A 13504-nucleotide genomic window follows, 5' to 3' on the forward strand; every position below is an offset into this window, starting at 1 on the left:
CTATGCTATTTTTTCCACTTTGCATTTCAAGAGGACACATTCACTTATTAATAGTTCTGATCATTGTATTTAATAAAAAAATCTATTTTTAATGTATTTCTGACCAATTTTGAAGGGGAACCTTATGCATATTGGCTAAATGTGAATAATACTACACTACAGGTACTTCATGAATGCAACACCATCCAATATGCATGGTAGAAGGGAAATTGACTTTTGATATTCTGCAATATGATTTTTTGCTTGCTTTTTCATTGAGCAATGCAACAGTATATAGTTATCAAAATGTAAATTATTGAATTCAAAGTGTTTAGGTAACAAAATATGTTTCTGCCAATTTCGAACTGGGGACCTTTCACGCGTGAGGCAAACATGAAATCACTACACTAGAGATACTACATGAAAAATTTGCGACCATAATCCAATAAAAAATGATCTTTGACATTCAGTATGGCATGCTAAAATAAACTTTTTATCTGATTGTATTTTTATTGAGCATTTTACCCAAAAATTCATTGTTTTAAAATTCTAAAGCTAAAAGATTGTTTCTGCCCAGTTTCGAACTGGGGACCTTTCGCATGTTAAGCGAACGTGATAACCACTACACTACAGAAACTGACTCTCGTGAATCCCATCACTATCTAGTCTCTAGTCTGGAAGTACAAATGACACATGCTTTTCTTAGAAATATAATTTTTTCTAAACTTTTTTTCCTATTTTCTAATAATTTTGACGCTAGTTTTCCACTTTGCATTTCAAGAGGACACATTCACTTATTATCAATTCTGATCATTGTATTTACTTAAAAAATATTTTTTGAATGTATTTCTGACCAATTTTGAAGGGGGACCTTATGCATATTGGGTAAATGTGAATAACTCTACACTACAGGTACTTCATGAATGCACCACCATCCAATATGCATGGTAGAAGGGAAATTGACTTTTGATATTCTGCAATATGATTTTTGCTTGCTTTTTCATTGAGCAATGCAACAGTAGATAGTTATCAAAATATAAATTATTGAATTCAAAGTGTTTAGGTAACAAAACATGTTTCTGCCCAGTTTTGAACTGGGGACCTTTCGCGTGTGAGGCAAATGTGATAACCACTACACTACAGAAACTACAATGAAACAGCATCTCCCGCCATCCAATAAAAAATGATCTTTGACATACATTATGCCATTCTGAAATAAACTTTTTATATGATTGCATTTTTATTTGGCATTTCAACCAAAAATCCCTTGATTTAAAATTCTAAAGATAACAGCATATTTCTGCCCAGTTTCGAACTGGGGACCTTTTGTGTTTTAGGCGAATGTGATAACCACTACAATACAGAAACTGACTTTTGAAGATCTCATCACTATGGAGTCGGGAAGTACCATTGGCAAACCGTTTTCTTAGAATTATTTTTTCTAAACTTATTTTTCTATTTTCTAATAATATCTCTGCTATTTTTTCCACTTTGCATCTCAAGAGGACACATTCACTTATTAATAGTTCTGATCATTGTATTTAATAAAAAAATCTATTTTTAATGTATTTCTGACCAATTTTGAAGGGGAACCTTATGCATATTGGCTAAATGTGAATAATACTACACTACAGGTACTTCATGAATGCAACACCATCCAATATGCATGGTAGAAGGGAAATTGACTTTTGATATTCTGCAATATGATTTTTTGCTTGCTTTTTCATTGAGCAATGCAACAGTATATAGTTATCAAAATATAAATTATTGAATTCAAAGTGTTTAGGTAACAAAATATGTTTCTGCCAATTTCGAACTGGGGACCTTTTGCGTGTTAGGCGAACGTGATAACCACTACACTACAGAAACTGACTCTCGTGAATTCCATCACTATCTAGTCTGGAAGTACAAATGACACATGCTTTTCTTAGAAATATAATTTTTTCTAAACTTTTTTTCCTATTTTCTAATAATTATGACGCTATTTTTCCACTTTGCATTTCAAGAGGACACATTCACTTATTATCAATTCTGATCATTGTATTTACTAAAAAAATCTTTTTTGAATGTATTTCTGACCAATTTTGAAGGGGGACCTTATGCATATTGGGTAAATGTGAATAACTCTACACTACAGGTACTTCATGAATGCAACACCATCCAATATGCATGGTAGAAGGGAAATTGACTTTTGATATTCTGCAATATGATTTTTGCTTGCTTTTTCATTGAGCAATGCAACAGTAGATAGTTATCAAAATATAAATTATTGAATTCAAAGTGTTTAGGTAACAAAATATGTTTCTGCCCAGTTTCAAACTGGGGACCTTTCGCGTGTGAGGCGAACGTGATAACCACTACACTACAGAAACTACATGAAAACAGAATCTCCCGCCATCCAATAAAAAATGATCTTTGACATACATTATGGCATTCTGAAATAAACTTTTTATATGATTGCATTTTTATTTGGCATTTCAACCAAAAATCCCTTGATTTAAAATTCTAAAGATAACAGCATATTTCTGCCCAGTTTCGAACTGGGGACCTTTTGTGTTTTAGGCAAATGTGATAACCACTACAATACAGAAACTGACTTTTGAAGATCTCATCACTATGGAGTCGGGAAGTACCATTGGCAAACCGTTTTCTTAGAATTTTTTTTTCTAAACTTATTTTTCTATTTTCTAATAATTTCTATGCTATTTTTTCCACTTTGCATCTCAAGAGGACACATTCACTTATTAATAGTTCTGATCATTGTATTTAATAAAAAAAATCTATTTTTAATGTATTTCTGACCAATTTTGAAGGGGAACCTTATGCATATTGGCTAAATGTGAATAATACTACACTACAGGTACTTCATAAATGCAACACCTTCCAATATGCATGGTAGAAGGGAAATTGACTTTTGATATTCTGCAATATGATTTTTTTGCTTGCTTTTTCATTGAGCAATGCAACAGTATATAGTTATCAAAATATAAATTATTGAATTCAAAGTGTTTAGGTAACAAAATATGTTTCTGCCAATTTCGAACTGGGGACCTTTCACGTGTGAGGCAAACATGAAATCACTACACTACAGATACTACATGAAAAATTTGCGACCATCATCCAATAAAAAATGATCTTTGACATTCAGTATGGCATTCTGAAATAAACTTTTTATCTGATTGTATTTTTATTGAGCATTTTACCCAAAAATTCATTGTTTTAAAATTTTAAAGCTAAAGGATTGTTTCTGCCCAGTTTCGAACTGGCTACCTTTCGCGTGTTAGGCGAACGTGATAACCACTACACTACAGAAACTGACTCTCGTGAATTCCATCACTATCTAGTCTGGAAGTACAAATGACACATGCTTTTCTTAGAAATATAATTTTTTCTAAACCTTTTTTCCTATTTTCTAATAATTTTGACGCTATTTTTCCACTTTGCATTTCAAGAGGACACATTGACTTATTATCAATTCTGATCATTGTATTTACTAAAAAAATCTTTTTATAATGTATTTCTGACCAATTTTGAAGGGGGACCTTATGCATATTGGGTAAATGTGAATTACTCTACACTACAGGTACTTCATGAATGCAACACCATCCAATATGTATGGTAGAAGGGAAATTGACTTTTGATATTCTGCAATATGATTTTTGCTTGCTTTTTCATTGAGCAATGCAACAGTAGATAGTTATCAAAATATAAATTATTGAATTCAAAGTGTTTAGGTAACAAAATATGTTTCTGCCCAGTTTCGAACTGGGGACCTTTCGCGTGTGAGGCGAACGTGATAACCACAACACTACAGAAACTACATGGAAATAGCATCTCCCGCCATCCAATAAAAAATTATCTTTGACATACATTATGGCATTCTGAAATAAACTTTTTATATGATTGCATTTTTATTTGGCATTTCAACCAAAAATCCCTTGTTTTAAAATTCTAAAGATAACAGCATATTTCTGCCCAGTTTCGAACTGGGGACCTTTTGTGTTTTAGGCAAATGTGATAACCACTACAATACAGAAACTGACTTTTGAAGATCTCATCACTATGGAGTTGGGAAGTACCATTGGCAAACCGTTTTCATAGAATTTTTTTTTCTAAACTTATTTTTCTATTTTCTAATAATTTCTATGCTATTTTTTCCACTTTGCATTTCAAGAGGACACATTCACTTATTAATAGTTCTGATCATTGTATTTAATAAAAAAATCTATTTGTAATGTATTTCTGACCAATTTTGAAGGGGAACCTAATGCATATTGGCTAAATGTGAATAATACTACACTACAGGTACTTCATGAATGCAACACCATCCAATATGCATGGTAGAAGGGAAATTGACTTTTGATATTCTGCAATATGATTTTTTGCTTGCTTTTTCATTGAGCAATGCAACAGTATATAGTTATCAAAATATAAATTATTGAATTCAAAGTGTTTAGGTAACAAAATATGTTTCTGCCAATTTTGAAATCACTACACTACAGATACTACATGAAAAATTTGCGACCATCATCCAATAAAAAATGATCTTTGACATTCAGTATGGCATGCTAAAATAAACTTTTTATCTGATTGTATTTTTATTGAGCATTTTACCCAAAAATTCATTGTTTTAAAATTCTAAAGCTAAAAGATTGTTTCTGCCCAGTTTCGAACTGGGGACCTTTCGCGTGTTAGGCAAACGTGATAACCACTACACTACAGAAACTGACTCTTGTGGATCCCATCACTATCTAGTCTGGAAGTACAAATGACACATGCTTTTCTTAGAAATATAATTTTTTCTAAATTTTTTTCCTATTTTCTAATAATTTGACACTATTTTTCCACTTTGCTTTTACAGAGGACACATTCACTTATTATCAATTCTGATCATTGTATTTTCTAAAAAAATCTTTTTTTAATGTATTTCTGACCAATTTTGAAGGGGGACCTTATGCATATTGGCTAAATGTGAATAATACTACACTACAGGTACTTCATGAATGCAACACCATCCAATATGCATGGTAGAAGGGAAATTGACTTTTGATATTCTGCATTATGATTTTTTTGCTTGCTTTTTCATTGAGCAATGCAACAGTATATAGTTATCAAAATATAAATTATTGAATTCAAAGTGTTTAGGTAACAAAATATGTTTCTGCCAATTTCGAACTGGGGACCTTTCACATGTGAGGCAAACATGAAATCACTACACTACAGATACTACATGAAAAATTTGCGACCATCATCCAATAAAAAATGATCTTTGACATTCAGTATGGCATGCTAAAATAAACTTTTTATCTGATTGTATTTTGGATCTTTCACGTGTTAGGCGAACGTGATAACCACTACACTACAGAAACTGACTCGCGTGGTTCCATCACTATCTAGTCTGGAAGTACAAATGACACATGCTTTTCTTAGAAATATAATTTTTTCTAAAATTTTTTTTGCTATTTTCTAATAATTTTGACGCTATTTTTCCACTTTGCATTTCAAGAGGACACATTCACTTATTATCAATTCTGATCATTGTATTTACTAAAAAAATATTTTTTTAATGTATTTCTGACCAATTTTGAAGGGGAACCTTATGCATATTGGCTAAATGTGAATAATACTACACTACAGGTACTTCATAAATGCAACACCATCACATATGCATGGTAGAAGGGAAATTGACTTTTGATATTCTGCAATATGATTTTTTTCTTGCTTTTTCATTGAGCAATGCAACAGTATATAGTTATCAAAATATAAATTATTGAATTCAAAGTGTTTAGGTAACAAAATATGTTTCTGCCCAGTTTCGAACTGGGGACCTTTCGCGTGTGAGGCAAACGTGATAACCACTACACTACAGAAACTACATGAAAACAGAATCTCCCGCTATCCAATAAAAAATGATCTTTGACATACATTATGGCATTCTGAAATAAACTTTTTATATGATTGCATTTTTATTTGGCATTTCAACCAAAAATCCCTTGATTTAAAATACTAAAGATAACAGCATATTTCTGCCCAGTTTCGAACTGGGGACTTTTTGTGTTTTAGGCGAATGTGATAACCACTACAATACAGAAACTAACTTTTGAAGATCTCATCACTATGGAGTCGGGAAGTACCATTGGCAAACCGTTTTCTTAGAATTTTTTTTTCTAAACTTATTTTTCTATTTTCTAATAATTTCTATGCTATTTTTTCCACTTTGCATCTCAAGAGGACACATTCACTTATTAATAGTTCTGATCATTGTATTTAATAAAAAAATCTATTTTTAATGTATTTCTGACCAATTTTGAAGGGGAACCTTATGCATATTGGCTAAATGTGAATAATACTACACTACAGGTACTTCATAAATGCAACACCATCACATATGCATGGTAGAAGGGAAATTGACTTTTGATATTCTGCAATATGATTTTTTGCTTGCTTTTTCATTGAGCAATGCAACAGTATATAGTTATCAAAATATAAATTATTGAATTCAAAGTGTTTAGGTAACAAAATATGTTTCTGCCCAGTTTCGAACTGGGGACCTTTCGCGTGTGAGGCGAACGTGATAACCACTACACTACAGAAACTACATGAAAACAGAATCTCCCGCCATCCAATAAAAAATGATCTTTGACATACATTATGGCATTCTGAAATAAACTTTTTATATGATTGCATTTTTATTTGGCATTTCAACCAAAAATCCCTTGATTTAAAATACTAAAGATAACAGCATATTTCTGCCCAGTTTCGAACTGGGGACCTTTTGTGTTTTAGGCGAATGTGATAACCACTACAATACAGAAACTAACTTTTGAAGATCTCATCACTATGGAGTCGGGAAGTACCATGGGCAAACCGTTTTCTTAGAATTTTTTTTTCTAAACTTATTTTTCTATTTTCTAATAATTTCTATGCTATTTTTTCAACTTTGCATTTCAAGAGGACACATTCACTTATTAATAGTTCTGATCATTGTATTTAATAAAAAAATCTATTTGTAATGTATTTCTGACCAATTTTGAAGGGGAACCTAATGCATATTGGCTAAATGTGAATAATACTACACTACAGGTACTTCATAAATGCAACACCTTCCAATATGCATGGTAGAAGGGAAATTGACTTTTGATATTCTGCAATATGATTTTTTTGCTTGCTTTTTCATTGAGCAATGCAACAGTATATAGTTATCAAAATATAAATTATTGAATTCAAAGTGTTTAGGTAACAAAATATGTTTCTGCCAATTTCGAACTGGGGACCTTTCACGTGTGAGGCAAACATGAAATCACTACACTACAGATACTACATGAAAAATTTGCGACCATCATCCAATAAAAAATGATCTTTGACATTCAGTATGGCATTCTGAAATAAACTTTTTATCTGATTGTATTTTTATTGAGCATTTTACCCAAAAATTCATTGTTTTAAAATTCTAAAGCTAAAGGATTGTTTCTGCCCAGTTTCGAACTGGCTACCTTTCGCGTGTTAGGCGAACGTGATAACCACTACACTACAGAAACTGACTCTCGTGAATTCCATCACTATCTAGTCTGGAAGTACAAATGACACATGCTTTTCTTAGAAATATAATTTTTTCTAAACCTTTTTTCCTATTTTCTAATAATTTTGACGCTATTTTTCCACTTTGCATTTCAAGAGGACACATTCACTTATTATCAATTCTGATCATTGTATTTACTAAAAAAATCTTTTTATAATGTATTTCTGACCAATTTTGAAGGGGGACCTTATGCATATTGGGTAAATGTGAATTACTCTACACTACAGGTACTTCATGAATGCAACACCATCCAATATGTATGGTAGAAGGGAAATTGACTTTTGATATTCTGCAATATGATTTTTGCTTGCTTTTTCATTGAGCAATGCAACAGTAGATAGTTATCAAAATATAAATTATTGAATTCAAAGTGTTTAGGTAACAAAATATGTTTCTGCCCAGTTTCGAACTGGGGACTTTTCGCGTGTGAGGCGAACGTGATAACCACAACACTACAGAAACTACACGGAAATAGCATCTCCCGCCATCCAATAAAAAATGATCTTTGACATACATTATGGCATTCTGAAATAAACTTTTTATATGATTGCATTTTATTTGGCATTTCAACCAAAAATCCCTTGTTTTAAAATTCTAAAGATAACAGCATATTTCTGCCCAGTTTCGAACTGGGGACCTTTTGTGTTTTAGGCAAATGTGATAACCACTACAATACAGAAACTGACTTTTGAAGATATCATCACTATGGAGTTGGGAAGTACCATTGGCAAACCGTTTTCATAGAATTTTTTTTTTCTAAACTTATTTTTCTATTTTCTAATAATTTCTATGCAATTTTTTCCACTTTGCATTTCAAGAAGACACATTCACTTATTAATTGTTCTGATCATTGTATTTAATAAAAAAATCTATTTTTAATGTATTTCTGACCAATTTTGAAGGGGAACCTTATGCATATTGGCTAAATGTGAATAATACTACACTACAGGTACTTCATGAATGCAACACCATCCAATATGCATGGTAGAAGGGAAATTGACTTTTGATATTCTGCAATATGATTTTTTGCTTGCTTTTTCATTGAGCAATGCAACAGTATATAGTTATCAAAATATAAATTATTGAATTCAAAGTGTTTAGGTAACAAAATATGTTTCTGCCAATTTTGAAATCACTACACTACAGATACTACATGAAAAATTTGCGACCATCATCCAATAAAAAATGATCTTTGACATTCAGTATGGCATGCTAAAATAAACTTTTTATCTGATTGTATTTTTATTGAGCATTTTACCCAAAAATTCATTGTTTTAAAATTCTAAAGCTAAAAGATTCTTTCTGCCCAGTTTCGAACTGGGGACCTTTCGCGTGTTAGGCAAACGTGATAACCACTACACTACAGAAACTGACTCTTGTGGATCCCATCACTATCTAGTCTGGAAGTACAAATGACACATGCTTTTCTTAGAAATATAATTTTTTCTAAACTTTTTTCCTATTTTCTAATAATTTGACACTATTTTTCCACTTTGCTTTTACAGAGGACACATTCACTTATTATCAATTCTGATCATTGTATTTTCTAAAAAAATCTTTTTTTAATGTATTTCTGACCAATTTTGAAGGGGGACCTTATGCATATTGGCTAAATGTAAATAATACTACACTACAGGTACTTCATGAATGCAACACCATCCAATATGCATGGTAGAAGGGAAATTGACTTTTGATATTCTGCATTATGATTTTTTTGCTTGCTTTTTCATTGAGCAATGCAACAGTATATAGTTATCAAAATATAAATTATTGAATTCAAAGTGTTTAGGTAACAAAATATGTTTCTGCCAATTTCGAACTGGGGACCTTTCACATGTGAGGCAAATATGAAATCACTACACTACAGATACTACATGAAAAATTTGCGACCATCATCCAATAAAAAATGATCTTTGACATTCAGTATGGCATGCTAAAATAAACTTTTTATCTGATTGTATTTTGGATCTTTCACGTGTTAGGCGAACGTGATAACAACTACACTACAGAAACTGACTCGCGTGGTTCCATCACTATCTAGTCTGGAAGTACAAATGACACATGCTTTTCTTAGAAATATAATTTTTTATAAAATTTTTTTTGCTATTTTCTAATAATTTTGACGCTATTTTTCCACTTTGCATTTCAAGAGGACACATTCACTTATTATCAATTCTGATCATTGTATTTACTAAAAAAATATTTTTTTAATGTATTTCTGACCAATTTTGAAGGGGAACCTTATGCATATTGGCTAAATGTGAATAATACTACACTACAGGTACTTCATAAATGCAACACCATCACATATGCATGGTAGAAGGGAAATTGACTTTTGATATTCTGCAATATGATTTTTTTCTTGCTTTTTCATTGAGCAATGCAACAGTATATAGTTATCAAAATATAAATTATTGAATTCAAAGTGTTTAGGTAACAAAATATGTTTCTGCCCAGTTTCGAACTGGGGACCTTTCGCGTGTGAGGCAAACGTGATAACCACTACACTACAGAAACTACATGAAAACAGAATCTCCCGCTATCCAATAAAAAATGATCTTTGACATACATTATGGCATTCTGAAATAAACTTTTTATATGATTGCATTTTTATTTGGCATTTCAACCAAAAATCCCTTGATTTAAAATACTAAAGATAACAGCATATTTCTGCCCAGTTTCGAACTGGGGACTTTTTGTGTTTTAGGCGAATGTGATAACCACTACAATACAGAAACTAACTTTTGAAGATCTCATCACTATGGAGTTGGGAAGTACCATTGGCAAACCGTTTTCTTAGAATTTTTTTTTCTAAACTTATTTTTCTATTTTCTAATAATTTCTATGCTATTTTTTCCACTTTGCATCTCAAGAGGACACATTCACTTATTAATAGTTCTGATCATTGTATTTAATAAAAAAAATCTATTTTTAATGTATTTCTGACCAATTTTGAAGGGGAACCTTATGCATATTGGCTAAATGTGAATAATACTACACTACAGGTACTTCATAAATGCAACACCATCACATATGCATGGTAGAAGGGAAATTGACTTTTGATATTCTGCAATATGATTTTTTGCTTGCTTTTTCATTGAGCAATGCAACAGTATATAGTTATCAAAATATAAATTATTGAATTCAAAGTGTTTAGGTAACAAAATATGTTTCTGCCCAGTTTCGAACTGGGGACCTTTCGCGTGTGAAGCGAACGTGATAACCACTACACTACAGAAACTACATGAAAACAGAATCTCCCGCCATCCAATAAAAAATGATCTTTGACATACATTATGGCATTCTGAAATAAACTTTTTATATGATTGCATTTTTATTTGGCATTTCAACCAAAAATCCCTTGATTTAAAATACTAAAGATAACAGCATATTTCTGCCCAGTTTCGAACTGGGGACCTTTTGTGTTTTAGGCGAATGTGATAACCACTACAATACAGAAACTAACTTTTGAAGATCTCATCACTATGGAGTCGGGAAGTACCATGGGCAAACCGTTTTCTTAGAATTTTTTTTTCTAAACTTATTTTTCTATTTTCTAATAATTTCTATGCTATTTTTTCAACTTTGCATTTCAAGAGGACACATTCACTTATTAATAGTTCTGATCATTGTATTTAATAAAAAAATCTATTTGTAATGTATTTCTGACCAATTTTGAAGGGGAACCTAATGCATATTGGCTAAATGTGAATAATACTACACTACAGGTACTTCATAAATGCAACACCTTCCAATATGCATGGTAGAAGGGAAATTGACTTTTGATATTCTGCAATATGATTTTTTTGCTTGCTTTTTCATTGAGCAATGCAACAGTATATAGTTATCAAAATATAAATTATTGAATTCAAAGTGTTTAGGTAACAAAATATGTTTCTGCCAATTTCGAACTGGGGACCTTTCACGTGTGAGGCAAACATGAAATCACTACACTACAGATACTACATGAAAAATTTGCGACCATCATCCAATAAAAAATGATCTTTGACATTCAGTATGGCATTCTGAAATAAACTTTTTATCTGATTGTATTTTTATTGAGCATTTTACCCAAAAATTCATTGTTTTAAAATTCTAAAGCTAAAGCATTGTTTCTGCCCAGTTTCGAACTGGCTACCTTTCGCGTGTTAGGCGAACGTGATAACCACTACACTACAGAAACTGACTCTCGTGAATTCCATCACTATCTAGTCTGGAAGTACAAATGACACATGCTTTTCTTAGAAATATAATTTTTTCTAAACCTTTTTTCCTATTTTCTAATAATTTTGACGCTATTTTTCCACTTTGCATTTCAAGAGGACACATTCACTTATTATCAATTCTGATCATTGTATTTACTAAAAAAATCTATTTATAATGTATTTCTGACCAATTTTGAAGGGGGACCTTATGCATATTGGGTAAATGTGAATTACTCTACACTACAGGTACTTCATGAATGCAACACCATCCAATATGTATGGTAGAAGGGAAATTGACTTTTGATATTCTGCAATATGATTTTTGCTTGCTTTTTCATTGAGCAATGCAACAGTATATAGTTATCAAAATATAAATTATTGAATTCAAAGTGTTTAGGTAACAAAATATGTTTCTGCCCAGTTTCGAACTGGGGACCTTTCGCGTGTGAGGCAAACGTGATAACCACTACACTACAGAAACTACATGAAAACAGAATCTCCCGCTATCCAATAAAAAATGATCTTTGACATACATTATGGCATTCTGAAATAAACTTTTTATATGATTGCATTTTTATTTGGCATTTCAACCAAAAATCCCTTGATTTAAAATACTAAAGATAACAGCATATTTCTGCCCAGTTTCGAACTGGGGACTTTTTGTGTTTTAGGCGAATGTGATAACCACTACAATACAGAAACTAACTTTTGAAGATCTCATCACTATGGAGTCGGGAAGTACCATTGGCAAACCGTTTTCTTAGAATTTTTTTTTCTAAACTTATTTTTCTATTTTCTAATAATTTCTATGCTATTTTTTCCACTTTGCATCTCAAGAGGACACATTCACTTATTAATAGTTCTGATCATTGTATTTAATAAAAAAATCTATTTTTAATGTATTTCTGACCAATTTTGAAGGGGAACCTTATGCATATTGGCTAAATGTGAATAATACTACACTACAGGTACTTCATAAATGCAACACCATCACATATGCATGGTAGAAGGGAAATTGACTTTTGATATTCTGCAATATGATTTTTTGCTTGCTTTTTCATTGAGCAATGCAACAGTATATAGTTATCAAAATATAAATTATTGAATTCAAAGTGTTTAGGTAACAAAATATGTTTCTGCCCAGTTTCGAACTGGGGACCTTTCGCGTGTGAGGCGAACGTGATAACCACTACACTACAGAAACTACATGAAAACAGAATCTCCCGCCATCCAATAAAAAATGATCTTTGACATACATTATGGCATTCTGAAATAAACTTTTTATATGATTGCATTTTTATTTGGCATTTCAACCAAAAATCCCTTGATTTAAAATACTAAAGATAACAGCATATTTCTGCCCAGTTTCGAACTGGGGACCTTTTGTGTTTTAGGCGAATGTGATAACCACTACAATACAGAAACTAACTTTTGAAGATCTCATCACTATGGAGTCGGGAAGTACCATGGGCAAACCGTTTTCTTAGAATTTTTTTTTCTAAACTTATTTTTCTATTTTCTAATAATTTCTATGCTATTTTTTCAACTTTGCATTTCAAGAGGACACATTCACTTATTAATAGTTCTGATCATTGTATTTAATAAAAAAATCTATTTGTAATGTATTTCTGACCAATTTTGAAGGGGAACCTAATGCATATTGGCTAAATGTGAATAATACTACACTACTGGTACTTCATAAATGCAACACCTTCCAATATGCATGGTAGAAGGGAAATTG

General features: G+C 31.6%; 16 non-coding genes across 16 annotated transcripts; all 16 read right to left on the minus strand.

Moving 5' to 3' along the window:
- Positions 1 to 543: 543 nt before the first annotated feature.
- TRNAV-AAC (transfer RNA valine (anticodon AAC)) lies at positions 544 to 616 on the minus strand. The gene has a single exon. It is a non-coding gene; the product is annotated as a tRNA-Val (tRNA).
- Positions 617 to 1053: 437 nt separating this feature from the next.
- Positions 1054 to 1126, minus strand: TRNAV-CAC (transfer RNA valine (anticodon CAC)). The gene has a single exon. It is a non-coding gene; the product is annotated as a tRNA-Val (tRNA).
- Positions 1127 to 2278: 1152 nt separating this feature from the next.
- TRNAV-CAC (transfer RNA valine (anticodon CAC)) lies at positions 2279 to 2351 on the minus strand. The gene has a single exon. It is a non-coding gene; the product is annotated as a tRNA-Val (tRNA).
- Positions 2352 to 3221: 870 nt separating this feature from the next.
- TRNAV-AAC (transfer RNA valine (anticodon AAC)) lies at positions 3222 to 3294 on the minus strand. Its single transcript has one exon. It is a non-coding gene; the product is annotated as a tRNA-Val (tRNA).
- Positions 3295 to 3724: 430 nt separating this feature from the next.
- TRNAV-CAC (transfer RNA valine (anticodon CAC)) lies at positions 3725 to 3797 on the minus strand. The gene has a single exon. It is a non-coding gene; the product is annotated as a tRNA-Val (tRNA).
- An 835-nt stretch (positions 3798 to 4632) lies between these two features.
- TRNAV-AAC (transfer RNA valine (anticodon AAC)) lies at positions 4633 to 4705 on the minus strand. Its single transcript has one exon. It is a non-coding gene; the product is annotated as a tRNA-Val (tRNA).
- A 1074-nt stretch (positions 4706 to 5779) lies between these two features.
- On the minus strand, positions 5780 to 5852 carry TRNAV-CAC (transfer RNA valine (anticodon CAC)). The gene has a single exon. It is a non-coding gene; the product is annotated as a tRNA-Val (tRNA).
- Positions 5853 to 6502: 650 nt separating this feature from the next.
- On the minus strand, positions 6503 to 6575 carry TRNAV-CAC (transfer RNA valine (anticodon CAC)). The gene has a single exon. It is a non-coding gene; the product is annotated as a tRNA-Val (tRNA).
- An 869-nt stretch (positions 6576 to 7444) lies between these two features.
- TRNAV-AAC (transfer RNA valine (anticodon AAC)) lies at positions 7445 to 7517 on the minus strand. Its single transcript has one exon. It is a non-coding gene; the product is annotated as a tRNA-Val (tRNA).
- A 430-nt stretch (positions 7518 to 7947) lies between these two features.
- Positions 7948 to 8020, minus strand: TRNAV-CAC (transfer RNA valine (anticodon CAC)). The gene has a single exon. It is a non-coding gene; the product is annotated as a tRNA-Val (tRNA).
- Positions 8021 to 8855: 835 nt separating this feature from the next.
- TRNAV-AAC (transfer RNA valine (anticodon AAC)) lies at positions 8856 to 8928 on the minus strand. Its single transcript has one exon. It is a non-coding gene; the product is annotated as a tRNA-Val (tRNA).
- A 1074-nt stretch (positions 8929 to 10002) lies between these two features.
- On the minus strand, positions 10003 to 10075 carry TRNAV-CAC (transfer RNA valine (anticodon CAC)). The gene has a single exon. It is a non-coding gene; the product is annotated as a tRNA-Val (tRNA).
- Positions 10076 to 10726: 651 nt separating this feature from the next.
- TRNAV-CAC (transfer RNA valine (anticodon CAC)) lies at positions 10727 to 10799 on the minus strand. Its single transcript has one exon. It is a non-coding gene; the product is annotated as a tRNA-Val (tRNA).
- An 869-nt stretch (positions 10800 to 11668) lies between these two features.
- Positions 11669 to 11741, minus strand: TRNAV-AAC (transfer RNA valine (anticodon AAC)). The gene has a single exon. It is a non-coding gene; the product is annotated as a tRNA-Val (tRNA).
- A 430-nt stretch (positions 11742 to 12171) lies between these two features.
- Positions 12172 to 12244, minus strand: TRNAV-CAC (transfer RNA valine (anticodon CAC)). Its single transcript has one exon. It is a non-coding gene; the product is annotated as a tRNA-Val (tRNA).
- A 650-nt stretch (positions 12245 to 12894) lies between these two features.
- TRNAV-CAC (transfer RNA valine (anticodon CAC)) lies at positions 12895 to 12967 on the minus strand. Its single transcript has one exon. It is a non-coding gene; the product is annotated as a tRNA-Val (tRNA).
- Between the last annotated feature and the right edge of the window lie 537 nt (positions 12968 to 13504).

The sequence above is a fragment of the Pseudophryne corroboree genome, chromosome 4 (genome assembly GCF_028390025.1).
Source record: "Pseudophryne corroboree isolate aPseCor3 chromosome 4, aPseCor3.hap2, whole genome shotgun sequence".
Classification (NCBI taxonomy): domain Eukaryota; kingdom Metazoa; phylum Chordata; class Amphibia; order Anura; family Myobatrachidae; genus Pseudophryne; species Pseudophryne corroboree.